Here is a 14,379-nt window from a genome sequence, read left to right on the forward strand (position 1 = left end):
GGCCAGGACATACTTGTTCTTTGTGCACTTGAGAGGTGCAGGTCGCAGACAGAGAGAATATTTCTGCCCAAATCTCGACAGCAGCAGCTCTGTGGCACTAGGATGGTGTGCCATGATCAAGGACAGTCTCTTGCCAGAGAGGACACGCTGTTGCCTCTGCTACAATGCTTGCCTGATTCTCATACCACATCAGTCTTGCACCACTGCCCGGGTTTGCAGAGAGCTGATGTGGATTAGTTTATTTGGGGAAGTACAACGGATTTGGAGGGTTGAGCTCCCTCTTGTCTGATGTATTTCCATAGCTTAGTTTCAGCACTTGCTGAAGAATAAGCAAAAATGTTTACAGCATTTCTTAGCTATTTTATACCTAGAAACAAGCATCTCTTGATAGTATAGGATGAACTTGGGACTCCTAACTCTTGCCTAGCTATGCATTACTCTCAGAGTCTCTTTTCAAAGCACAATTTACTGTTTAGGTTCCTCTCCACTGTGGCTATCACAGGTTTTTCCCATGAGAATTTTTCTTGTGTTTTATAAATAAAGATAAAGTTTGGATGTTGTTGGAACAGTGTCCCAGAACTTGGACAGTGCAGGCCTGGCCAATCAGGCCTGGGGGAAGGCTTCTGACTGACCAATCTGGGTGACTTTTGAGAACTCTATATATGTGATGAAATCAAAACAATAAAGGTTATTCCTTCTTGCCACTGAGAACTGGTGCCTTCATTACTCTGCTAGCTGCTCAACAGCGACACTCCACATTCTTGCATCTGTCTGATTTTAACTTTGCCTAACTTTAATAATCTGGGCTAAACATTTTGTGTGTTCTGTGTTTCTGGCTTATCTTGAATAGAAAATTTGCTTTTATGTTCAAGACATTTTAGAACAACTGACTAGTTTCTGAGAAGGAATTTAGGAATATTGTTTTGTCCATGCTAGGGATAAAACAAATCAAACACAATCTTTCATTTGAAAAGCCTAACTACCCCTGCTGTGGAGCAGAGACTTCAGATCTGGTGACAGGGTATGGAGAGGTAAGTAGCTTGTCACTTATTCCCGTAACAGTGCTGCCCAAAGTTGGTTGCATCTTAGCACAGCAGCAATTTAATTCTTAGCCGACATTGCTACAGTCCTAGCATTTACATTCCCCAAAGACCCTGACTGCACCAGCTCAAGCCAGGGAAGCTCATCTGGAGGCAGAACAAGACCTTTCCCAGCATTGCAGATCAGCACCATCTGCAGTTTGAGCATTTGAAATAAGAATGAAGAAAACTTCTCCCATCTGTGCTCCAAACAAAACAACTTCTGGGTCCAATCTGCCTAGAAAAGAGCAGCTTGTAGTCAAACAGAATAAAAATTAGTTCTGTGGGCATAAATTAGACTAAGAACTGTAGGAAGAGGTGAGGACACTCCCATGGAGAAAGGTTGGTAAAGAGAGGGTGCAGAGACTGGCTGGGACAAGGAGCCATGGCTAGGGGAGAGACTAGTGCTGCAGGAGGGAAAACAAGGCTTCATTCTCCATCAGCACGGCAAGCACTGAGACCTTGTCTTCCCAGTATAATTATTACCCACTTCCAAACTCCTCTGGGGTCATTAAGAGCTTCTTGTTGACTGCCTGGGACATGGGGTGTATCACTGCTAAACGGTGAGAAATCCTTCCAACTCCCCTTGGCCCATGCTGGGAGCTCTCCCTCCAAGGCTCTGTTAAATGCTGCCAGATCAGAAGCTGATGGATGACTGCCAGCAGCCAGGGCTATCTGGAGTTTGTGATCCCTGGCATGTGTCAGCCTACCTACAGTCTGGAAACAGTTCCCCATGCCAGCCAGGAGCAATATGAAAATCGATGCAAAGTAATTCCAAAGTAATCTCTGCTATCATTTTCATGTCTCCACAATAAATTGTAGTATCCTACCTTTATTTCCCTTCTGTTCCTCATAAGTAATTTTCTTGCAGGCTTGCTGAGGGATTTGACCAAATAGATACTCTAGACAATTAAAAACATTCATGTGTATTCAAATGCATTGAAATAACCTCTTTACTCCATGATTCTAATATTCATTCAAGAAGTACAGAGTTGAGAGACCTCAACTCACTTTTTAGTGGCCAGGCCTTTCAGTGTGCACTCCCAGTAAGAAGGCACAGAGCACTGTGGTTTCAGAGCAGCTGGTTGTAAAGGACAAGATCTTCCGTATTTCTCCTGTACAGTAGCACAAGACAGACATAAGGCAATAATTAAAGTTATGCAGGAGTGACTACAGACATGACAGCTGTTAACTTAGATAAACTTTCTTGATGTTTGCTAATTTCAGATCAAAATATGTGACAAGATTTTCTGGATGAGTCATATGGAGGTAAAAGACATCGGTCTTATCTCAAAGTCTTTTATGCATTATGGTTCAAAACTGCTTCCCAGTAACACCTCTATAAACCCCACAAAAAGGGGAACTTCAGAGCCTTTTTTCAAAGTACAAGGATGTTTAACTATGTGACAATCAAACTGAGTCTATTAAAAATGTCTTTTTTTTTTTCTCTGTTAAGTCTGACACCTGTTCTCCTATATATGGGAAAATATTTCTCACAAACATCAGATTTTACAGCCATGTGAGACCTCACTTAAAACCAGCATGGATGCTCTGATGCCAGGAAATGTCACTTCCCTGAAAGAGATTGTGGTGAGAAGGACCTCTGGAGATCATCTGGTCCAACACCCATGCTCAAGCAGAGTCACCTAGGACTCTGTCCAGTCATGTTCTAAATATCTCTAAGTCTGGAGACTCTACAAGTTCTCTGGGCAACCTGTTCCAGGGTGCAGTCAAAAAAAGTGTTAAAAAAGTGTTATCTTATCTTAAAAAAGTGTTTCCTAATGTTCAGACAGGACCTCCTGTGATTCAGTTTATGCCTATTGTCTCTGGTCCTATCACTGAGCACGCTGAAAAAATCTGGCTCTGTCTTCTCTATTAACCCCTCAGATATTTGTATTGATGAAATACCCCCAAGCCTTCTGATCTCCAAGCTGAACAGTCACAACTCTCTCAGCCTTTTCTCACCTATCTGGTGCTCCACATCCATAACCACCTTAGTGAGCCTTCACCAGTCTCTCTCCAGTAAGTTCATATCTCTTTTGTAATGGACAGCTTAAATTTGAACCCAGCACTGCAGGCATGGCATCTCCAGTGCTTGGGAGAGGGAGATGATCATGTCCCTTGACTTGCTGGTAATGTTCCACCTCTTCCACTGTCATAAATGAAAAAGATGGACAGTGGTCACTATTGCTGTACCAGATCACAGGGTAGCTAGCATGATATCCTGTCCTATAGGCTGGCAGTCTACAGTCTGGTACACCCCATGTGCCAGAGGAGAATATGTAATAGGTACCTTGAGTAGACTCAGTGTAAATGTCCTTGCCAAATACACCTCACCATGGCACAGTGTAGAGACACCACCAGCAAAAGTTGTGATCAGCTGGGGGAACCTAAAATATGAAAGGCTTTTGGCATACAGTTCCTAGATTCATTCCTTGCTTTTAACTGGACAATTTTTTTTTTTTGTCATCTTCTTGCTGTGGTCTCTGCCAGCCTCTAGCTATGACAAGGAATATTTTCCTCTCCTCATCTCTCCCCTTTGGGTGACCCAAGTGAGGGATAGGGATGCTGTCAGCAAAAGCTAACAGACTGAAGCTGATGTCAGCCAAGAAGACTCTCTGGTTATAGAAAAAAGCTTTTCTGTAATGAGAAAATTATACACTTTACATGAATATCTGCATAAAGGATTTTGTTTATTGCGCACATAAACCAGCATGGTAACATCCTCATATTCTGGGCTGTTATTTCAAGTGATGGAGTGATGGCATTTTGAGAATTCATTATTAAAATTCTTTAAAATTATTATAAAAATTATTATAACATTATATATTATTATACATATATTAAAAACATTACATTTCCCCTCCTCCCAGCACTTCACATCTTCCTGTACTTCCTCGGTCTTGGGAGCAGAGCTGTCTGAGGAAGCTTCTCCACTTTGCGTTTACCCATGGAGAAAGCTGATGAACAGAGCTGGACTGACGCTCCTGTCCAGCCTATTGGAAGTGGCCCCTTAAGCAAAGGGATTTCCTTCTCTCTTCAGGCCAGCTCAGATCTTGCTGTTGGGGTGCCCAAAATACAGCCTCTCATGGTAAACTAGTTCTTGCCATTAGTGTAAGTCCTCTCCAAAGGAGATTGATGCAATACACACCCACACAGTGTCATAGTGCAGATGGGGTTTTATGTTTCCTCCATAGAGCTAGATCTAGTCTCTTCTCCTGGTAATATCTGTATTACTCATTTCCTGCAGTAACCAAAAGAGCAGGGCCTGGTGGGTCTGTGATTCTGGAATCTAGCCACTTCATTTAACTCTGTGAGGATGAAGATTTATGAGAAGGAAGCCATAAAACATCTACTTTTGCCACCTTAAAAAAAGGGGTTGCTGCCCCAAATCCATAGTGTGAGCACATGGATTCCTTCCTGTGTGCCTTCCTCATGCTGAACAGGAGACACATCAATGAAGGCTGGGTGGGAATGGGCACCTTCTGTTTACATAGCTGTCAGAGATGGAATTTCTGTGTGCCAGGGCTCTACCTCAGGTGGAAATCACCTGAAATACTGAATTATGTTTGGAGTCTGCAAAACTTGTCCCCTGTCAGCAGACAAATGAAATTACTCACTATCTGGGTGTTACACAGTTGGCTTCTCAGAGGGCTGCTTTTAGTGCACAAGTCACATTATAAAACGTTGAGATCACAGGATCAGACTCTGAGGTCTGTCATGTGAAGTCTCCTAGACTAAACCATGAGGTTGTGTAAGTCAGGGCACTCCATGGTGGAAATGAAATCTCACTGCTTTGGGCCATCTGAAGATCTGAGAGGACAGATCTGCAGCAGTCAGCACACGATAGCTAAGGGGTGGCATGTATAAGACACCAGTACACCTGGCTATAAAGGTGCAGTCATTTTGTTGTTTAGTTGCTTCTTGGCCAGAAACAATGCCCAGAAACAATGCTGATGCCCCCTGAGCTGGGCCAGCCATGCTTTTCCCTGCTCCTGGAGGCAGGCAATGCACAGCAGCAGCCCGGGCAGCTGGAGACATCTCTCTGGTGCCTTGGGATAGCAACCAAGCCGTGTCCCAGGGAGGCAATGGGGGTGTGCTACACACCAGACCCCACCCCACCCCACCCCTTGCATCACTGCATACATCTGCACCCACAAGGAGAGCAGCAGAGCTTCTGTAAAACCTCCCCAACATTTCTATGCCACTCAGGAATGCCCATCACCTTTAAAGGCAGCAAATAACACTCAGATACAAAGTGGTAACCTTGATAGCCCTGATTTTCATCAGCGAGGACAACAGATCGCCTCTAGAAAAACCCTTTCCTGGTCACCATGCCTGCAGGTCATTTGGGCAATGGCACTCTCCATGCAAGAGAGGAATGGGTCATTTCCTGGGGAGTGCCTCCAGGGCTGAGCAGGCCTACAGGCACAGAACACATGCTGAATGCACCAACCTTCCCAGTCCTTCTATCCCAAGGAACATTCCTCTGTGTACTGCTCCCTGGACTCACAGATAACCTCTGGTCTCTAAACTCTCCCTGCTGTCTTCACTGAGGGGACAAAAGAAAAGACTGGGGACCAGCACACTTCAAAGCTAGAAGTGCCAAAAAAATGCTTACTCAGATAATCCTCACTGTATAGCTCTTTAAAATTATACCTAGGCATCACATACACCATGAGAGTAGAAGATGGATGATGTCTCCTGAATTCGGCTTTTTTTGTGAGCAGGGGATTTCTTCCACCCCAAGGAGACTGGTGAAAGGTGATTGCTGTAGCTACAGCCACTCCACAGTGTGAAACAGATCAGAGATTGTCCTCCAGTCCTGAGGCATTCAGTCTTCATGACTGAATTGCTGAAATTTCTAGCTCTGCTTCCACTCCCCACTTTGTATGAGTGTCCACATCCACACTGCTCCCTGGGAACAGCCTCTGTTAGCTGCCATCCTAGGAGACTGAGCTTTCACAGATGGAAGGAAGTGTGTGGGCAGATATGGAGTCAGAGCTTTGACATGTGCCCTGCCCCTGCCTCCTGGAGCAGGCACGGCTGTGGCTCTCTGCTCTCCCAGCCTTGGGACTGGCAGAGACATCGTGTGCCATATCCAGCCAAGCTACTCTGGGTCCTCCAATAGACTTGGGTACTTGGTGCTGTCATCCTAAACCCAAAAGACAAATGCAGTGGTTGTTTATCCACATGGAGATTACCCCAACATTTCTCCATGATCTACAGGGGATTGGGGCAGCAGTTTCACTCAGGTGGGTGGACCACCTGCGATCCTGCAGTCCTCTTACCAGGGCTTTAGGCTCCGATGTGTTTTTGGTAAAGAAGGAATAAAAATTTAATTAACAAGGAAAATTCTCATCCTAGACATAACATCCAAAACTCCAGAAACATTTTCCTAAAATCTAAAAAAAAGAAAAAAAAGTGTTATCTGTTTTAAAGCTTTAAATCTGAGTTTGGACTATAAGGAGGCCAAAAGCTAGCCAGACTGGAGTAGTTGAGAATCCCTGCAGCCCTCGGAGAAAACAGCACAAAGCTCCCATTCCCTCTACTGTACCGGAGCTGCCTTCTGACACTGTTTTAGGGAACTTGCCAGCTCATTTTCTAACTTGTTTGTGAGACATCAACAGCCTCAAATTACAGCAGTCTGAACAGCCCAGTAAATATTTACACAAACCTGCTGGTGATGGTTTGAGCTGACATGCTTTACCTTTTGTGTTGGGGGGAGGCTATATTTACAGCCAACCAGCTAATGAACATGATCCCAGCCATGGTTTAATACAGATGGCTCTTTCAGCATTTGCGGCTTTCAAGTTACAGAGAGCACAAACTTCAATAGCCTTCGTTAGAAGTCTCAGTCTCAGCTCTCTCCGTTTTGTTTACAACCAGTCTCTCTTTGTGCAGTCAAGGGTTGACTAATGTTCAGCTGTTTGCAGCCAGCAATGTGGTTGTGTAGGACAGGGCTTGTTTCTTGTCTTTTTTTTCTTTTTTTCTTTTTTTTTCTTTCTTTTTTTCCTTTTTCTTTTGACACTGAGGACTTTTATTTTGAGCTTACAATGAATGCAATTTCTGAAATGTATATTCATTTTTGTTTGAGTGGCATTTCTCCAGGCTGTCCTGCAGGGCTGGAGCCTGGTGTGGAGGGAGTGTGGAAGGGGACAGGAAGCTCTACCCAGACATAGACTGTGGGGCTCGGTCGAAGGCTGGAAGCCACTTCTTCCCACGGCCACCCCTCAGAGACACATTTTATCAACCTCCAAGTCTCACTGGCAGCTCTGGTTGGAGTCCAGAATGCCCTAAGGAAGGTGACTAAGAAACTTGTAGTTTATGCAATCAATATTTATTGCAACAGCACACTTTTTATATCTTCTATTTTAGCCATAATCTAAACCATTGGCTGAAAGTCTCTCAGTTTTTTGCAGCTCTGCATCAAAGAAATATTTTAGATAAATGAGATAGAAAAATAGGAGGGTGAGGAAACTAATGAAGGAAATTTAGAGTGTTATTGGGAAAATTATTTTGCACTGGCTGGCTATGGTAGAAGCACAGATAACCTTTGTCTTTACTACTGTCACACCTATGGAACCCCAGACTCTAAGAAACTCACTGAATCAAGACTACCTGTACTTAGTGAGTCAACACTGCCCAGTAGCAGTCTGACACACTCTCTGTGGTCGAGATGAACTAATTTTAGACCAGACTGCACAATGCCACAGTAGTAAAACTATACTCCTCTAAAACTAAATGCAGGTGAGGAATTCTGAATGATGAGACATAGCTGGTTTTAGAAAAATTCCTTGTATTGTTCAAGGATTTTATGTGCTGGTGGAGTCTGATGTGTCAGACAAAATCCCACCAAACCACAGGCAAACTCCAGTTTTCAAGTCATTGCACGCATATGGAGATCCCTCTTGACAGCAGGTCTGACAAAGCACAAATCTATTTGGTCAAATATCTCTCCTGAGAAAGAACAAAGGTACCAGCATCCTGAAACTATCTGACCTTTGCAAGCTTGGCCTTGGAAGTTCCCTCACAAATCTGGTGAAAATACAATAAACAGATAGCTCAGAGAGATTTATGACTGTGTAGAGCTGATCTGAAATCATTAATGAAAAAGGTCTTCCCTTCAGGAAAAGAAATGGCTAATTCTCACATGGGGGGCTGTCCTTGCCTCCAAAACAAGAAGCTTTGTCCATTGAAAGTGTCACCATTTCACTGCTATCATTGAATGAAAGCATCTGGTATTCCCAGTGGTGGAGCAGAATCCCATGGTATTGGCAACTGCCTTTGAGTTTTGAGTAAAGACAGGTCATAAAGGAAGGTGAAAATGGATGGAGGGAACTAGATCTCAGTCTGCCCTTTCTGACAAAGGTGAGATCTGTTCTTTTAAGCTTCATGCTGGACCAGACTCCAATATCCATACTGAACATTTTGCTCCATCAAATCTCTTCCTAGGATGGTTACACAGAATGAGTATTACACCTCATGGAAGCAGCATCATTTAGTTAAGTGCTTTCAGAGAAGAAACGCCTTGGAAACAACAGAGTTGCTTAGTTTTGACAAAATATTTGTTGCCAGAACACAGTCTGTTAAGAGCTGTTCACAGAATAACAGAATTGCTGCCAAATATCCTAAAACGAAACTTTTTAGGGGGAATTACTTTTTTTAATAAACATATTTTGAGTGAGATCTGGAGTTTAAGATTCTGGTAAATTTTCAGAAAGGAAAAAGGCTGATCTTAATAAAATATTACCAAATTTTGTAAGGAAATTATTTGTCCCAAATAAAGTTTGTTATTTTTTCCCATCTTTTCTCTCTCATGAATGTTCAGCTTTATGTTTTCATTTACCTTGGTTAGGGAACCCCAGATCTTGAGATCTGTCATAGAATAAGAAGATGTCTTTGGTCCAGGCCTCCTGCAGCTACATGTGTCTCTGTACAAGACTGCCTGCTTCAGATTTCCCCCTGCCCTTTGCATGTTATTTGTCTGCTTCAATTATAAATACTCCAGGAGAGGCAACTTATTGCTATATACATCTGTGAAGCACCTGCCACACTCTTTTCCTTGCCTCTGGAGGTTCTTCCACCATGATAATTATTCAATGATACATGAGAATGAGATATCTCTGAAAGGAAAGGTCCTAGGAGACCACATCACCTACACTCATTTCTGTTTGCCGAAACAAGTTAGCTCCTGAGTTTGTAGAGGAGATGGTAATTGTGGCTGCTTATCTGAATTTGGGATGGATGCAGACATCCTGTGAGAAGACTTCAAAGTGTTTCTGAATGATTCTATCCAATGAGACATCAGTGTAGATGGTACTAGGGAGAGAAGAACAGGACTGTGATGAGGAGGGAGGACTACACCAGAAGAGGTTCTTTCAGCCTTTTTCTCATCCCACTGTTATTTTCCCCCTTTTGGCTGGTGGTGTAGCTGATTGAGAACTTCCCACTATGTTTTTCTGAAGAAATGTCCCATTTTGTGAAATCTCTAATTTGCTGACTTTCTCCCACCTCCAGGGTTTGTACAAGAATGTCTGTGGGCACTCCGTATGAGAAAACATCCCTCCCTGCACTCTTCCTGACATGGACTGCTTGTTGGGCATTCGGGCAGGCTGCAACATGTATGGGAATTAAGTACCTGAGTGTTTATCCAGGCTGTACCCAGACATGTCACTCAGATGTATTGACTTTAGAATTACTGAAGAAAATGCTTGTGATCTGGAAAGTCCCCTCTTAGTCTTTGGGAAGAGCCCTGTGTTCTTAGGCAAGCAGTTCCTGGCATGAGACCACGTAGAAATTTCCTGGGTTCAGACAATTCTAACACCTCATTTTAATGACAATGCACTGGTCCTTTATGAGTCTCTGGAAGTGCCCAGAGATCATAAAGGAGATAATGCATCTCCTCCAAGGATGTGGGCAAGGTCCAGCCTCAACCAGCCTAAGTCTGCTGTGGAAGCCATGAGCCACTTCTGTTCCTGTTCAGTTGTTGCTCTGGAGGGGCTGTGACCCAAACTTGCATTGGGGCTACTTTGTTAGCCAGGTCTGGAAAAGGAAAAGGGGAAGAATTCAGAGCCTAAAGTAGTCCTAAGAGCCCGGTGAAAGCCCAGCCTGTACCATGCAAAAAAAAGCACAAGGACTTGGAGACTGAGTATCACACTTTTTCTATGGACAGCACTAAAATTTTATGCAGGGATATCATTACTGCTTCTTATGATTACAGTTGCTCAGCATATTATAAGAACTTGTGGAGTAATACAGGGTGAAGAATTCTGCTCATAGTGCAAACCAAAAAATAACTCATATAAAAAAAGGCATTGACACAAAGATAAAACTCATGCAAGGACAGAACGGGCTGTTGATACATATTTCTCTATAAATAGAGCAGCATCACTTGAAATTCAGGGATATTTTTGACATTTGATTTTATTCTTTCACACAGTCTTCTTCTACAGAATTTGGACAGAACTGGTCCAAATTTTTAATCAACTCTTTAATTCATCTGCATCACCATGTACAAAATAAGCCACTGAAGAGGGAACGTACTGAACCACAGTGATGACAATTCTGCTTGGCTGAGCTGAAATGGACAACATGCGTGTCCCAGATGGCTTCAAAAAGAATTCATTCTGATTAAGGAGCAGTGGGAACATTTTCCAAGGACATTTGGGTGCCTTTTATAGATTTATAAGGCAGATGCTGCTCCTTAAAGGCATCTGCCTCACAGACCTTTTTCTCCCTTATACTCAGATGTATAGGGATTAAACTTCGGTGAAATGGTGAGTTTTTTGCAGTTTCATGTACATGCTAAGCCCAGTTTTTCCACCTTCACAATGAATGATACCCTTCATTCACTGAGGTTAAATAGGTTAAAGAGGTTAAAGAGGAGGAGTTTGGCTCCTCACCTAGCAGAGGATCTGAGAATGGGAAGATGCCAGGAAAGGCTGAGATGTGGTGGGAAGGAGTCTCCTGTATGTATTCATACACAGTACCTAGAATCCATCCATGAACAGGAGAAGGACTGTTCAAAATTCCCCACCACTGTTGCAGGATTGCTGTTTCTCATTTTATGAGATCCATTATCTTCTGTATTTGATCAGGCTGTGTTCTTGTCTGAAATTAATTAATCATCCACCTAGGCAGCTAACTAGCTACTGAAATGTGTGGGCCTTTCACACCACTGCCAAATGTCTAGAGAAAGGTCTGCTGTGCAGCCACAGATACCCTGTTGGGATCAATTCCAGCACACAAACCATGGGACTGGAGCAGTTCCTCAGGGGCTGCTTGGTACACTGGCCTTGAGGGAGCCTCTAAGCAATGATGGAAGCCAAGGCAGTCTTAGGAAAATACTTAACTCCTCTGGAGCACAGTGCATTTGCAGCTCCTCAAAGCACATAAATGTTGCTGTCTCTGTTTTCCTTAGACACATCAACTTTTTATTGTCTGGGGATTTACACTTCAGTGTAATGCAACGCCTTGTGAGCCCTGCAGGATCAGGGTGCAGTACAGGAGGTCAGAGGAAATCAGCTTGTAGCAATAACCATGGGATAAGCAAGTCTGCAACTCCCCATTTTACATCCCAAAGCAGCTCATGCAGCTCTTACTTGTGATGGAAAAGCGATGTTTGGGTTCTCCTTTGGGTGCCAGAGCAGAGCTTGGGGCAGAATATGCTAAGTGAGGAAACTTCTCATCCCTGGAGATCCTATCTACAGCCATCCTCCCTGGGGTGGCCAAGAGACTTGCAAGCAGTGTGAGAGCATCACAGGAGTGATCAACATCACATAACTTAACCTAAAGGCATTAGGAACCAAATCACAAAGAGTGCAGGGTCACAGAGCAGGTCAATTTGAAAGATGGGCTAAAGATTTCCTATTCTGCCCACCAAGGCACATTACCTCCCATTTGTGTGCTTCAGCTGAGCAGAGAAAGCTCTCAAGGCCCACCATTTGCAGTGCAGCATGCAGCAGCCTTTCATCTGAAGAACGTGGCTGTGCTTGCCCAGACTACTGAGGGCTCACTGGGAACCAAGACTCAGTGATGACAGCTTCCTGTGGACACTTGTCAGGCACAGGCATATTTCTGGGTATTTATGGACACTAGGGTGGGTCTTGTCTCAGGGAAGACCCACAACGGCTGTGGCAGGGACACCAAGTGCTTGGCAGAGTGCACTGGAGAGAGTGAAATAGTGTCTGTCAGTGCCCAGCTTCTCCCTGGCTGCAGCAATCCAGCAAACTTTCCTGATTTGAACATCAGGCACGCTCACAGAGACTCTTGTACCCTTGGATTTCAAACAGACTGGGAGCATCGACTGTCTCAAAAGAAGGAATTGCCGTAAATATAATAGCCTTTCTGCTCCAAAAGTCACACAGAAAACCATGCAAGCATCTGTATTTAATCTGCACATCAGTCTGACAGACTGATTAAAAAAACCCAAAATGTAAAATGAATAACACTGCTTTGCCTGAAGAATATTCATGTGATCAAAGAATGGATGTTTAAGTCAAGTGCAAGGATCAAATGGTACCAAATTCCAGAGTATAACTGGCAGATTGGGATGATCCAGTTTTACTTCTTCAAGTCTTTTTCTAGTCCTACTACCCATCTAGCAAAAAAAGACGTGCAGCTCCTCTCAGTGCTTTTTTACTCGTAAGAGAGCAAATTTAGCCATTTGATCCTGACTCAGAGCTACTGGGTTCATTCCCACTTCTGCAGAGACCTCCCCTGTGAGTTTACATGTTCCAGTTGGGCTCTGCAGCTGCTGGAGACGATCCCCCACCGCGGTGTCATGCCATGCTTTGGAGAGTCTGTGTCTTGTTTAGAAGCAGCAGGACTGGTTATGCCACATGGATGCTAATGTAACACTCCCTCTGTCCTTTGCTGCCCTTCCCAGTTTCTCTGTGCTATAGGCACAGCTCAGGTCAGAGGAGTGTTCCTCAGGACAAGGCACAGCTCCACAGGAGAGCAAACTCATGACTTCACCCTCAACAACACTGTTTCTTACATCTGAAAAAGAGATGTATTTATACTTCTGAGTCCCAAGGTGGCTCTGGGACTTTTTCTGAGGTGGTTGTTGACTCTGAATGAACTGTTTCTGCAGGCTGATGGTAGCTTGTAGTGGCTTCCTATGGGATATGGCGAAACTCTTGCCAGAAAAATATTCCTTGCCTTCCACAGCCTTTCATCCTTGCCTTACCACTAACTCTTATAACACAGGAATTCCAGTTAGACATGACCACTCACCTTTCAAACAAGAGGAAGTAGTACTACCTGTGAAAACTGCTGCCTTAAAGATAACAGTGTGTGCAATTGTTAGGACACCTTGCAGCTGCCTGTGGGGGTGCTTGGCAGATGCAGAAAGCCTGAGGGCACGTTCAGCCTGCTGTGACAGCTGGAGGTTACTTATGCCCTCCTGTTCAAGGCAAATATGGTTTTTCTTTCTTTCTTTTTTTATTTTTTAGAGTGGGGAGGAGGTGGGGGTACCTCCTGCAATTTTTCATGATAGTTGAATTTTACACACTTGAAGTAAGAAACCCTGTTTATTTTGCAGTTCCACTCCTTACAGCCATATCCCAGACTTATTCCCATTGCCTCACTATGTACTGGGTTTTACTGGCCCCTTCTAAGTTAAGACAACCTCCAAGGAGTTGACCTCAACAAGTGACTGCATGGAGGTCACTACTTTTCTCTCCTAATTTCAGTCTCACCTCTCCATAAACTACAACCTCTGATGTTTCCTCCATAAACTCCCTGGGGCAGAACAAACTCCTATTCTTTGCACAGCACTGGGCAACACGAGACCAGGGCTACCAGGGACAGCTGACTGCAACACAACACAAATAATGGAGGTTTCACTACCAGGGCAAGAGGGCAGAGCTTCCCTCTGAGCATTCAGGGTCTCAGAGCTGGTGGTGTAGTGCCCAGCAAGCAGCTTGAAGCTGTGGACAATACAATTAATCTAATTCCCTCTGAGGACAGACAAGATTGCTGCCACGGATGATGGGAGCAGGAGCTTGAACTTGCTGAGTCCAGGGGATTCCCTTCCCTTCCTGGACCTCCTTTGTCTAGGCAGCAGCAGCATATTTTTATGAATTGGAAAAGTCCCAGGGCAGCCCAGTCTCCAGCTCCTGCCTTCCCCAAGGCTCAGCATACGGTGCAGAGAAGGAAGAGGTCTCGGAGGGGAGAGTGCTGTGGGCTGCTGACACACAAAACGCTGCAAATTTCCACCCGCCAGGGGCTCGCCGAAAGGAACTGCTTGAATCAGGAAGTTGGGCAATGCCTGGAAACACACTTCCCCTCACTC

General features: G+C 44.2%; 1 long non-coding RNA gene across 1 annotated transcript; it reads left to right on the plus strand.

Moving 5' to 3' along the window:
• Positions 1-881: 881 nt before the first annotated feature.
• On the plus strand, positions 882-2,807 carry LOC146439522 (uncharacterized). Its single transcript, XR_014851269.1, has 3 exons — positions 882-1,031; positions 2,307-2,348; positions 2,536-2,807. It is a non-coding gene; the product is annotated as an uncharacterized LOC146439522 (long non-coding RNA).
• The last annotated feature ends 11,572 nt before the right edge of the window (positions 2,808-14,379 follow it).

The sequence above is a fragment of the Lichenostomus cassidix genome, chromosome 3, assembly GCF_008360975.1.
Source record: "Lichenostomus cassidix isolate B80296 chromosome 3, HeHo_3.0, whole genome shotgun sequence".
Lineage (NCBI taxonomy): Eukaryota > Metazoa > Chordata > Aves > Passeriformes > Meliphagidae > Lichenostomus > Lichenostomus cassidix.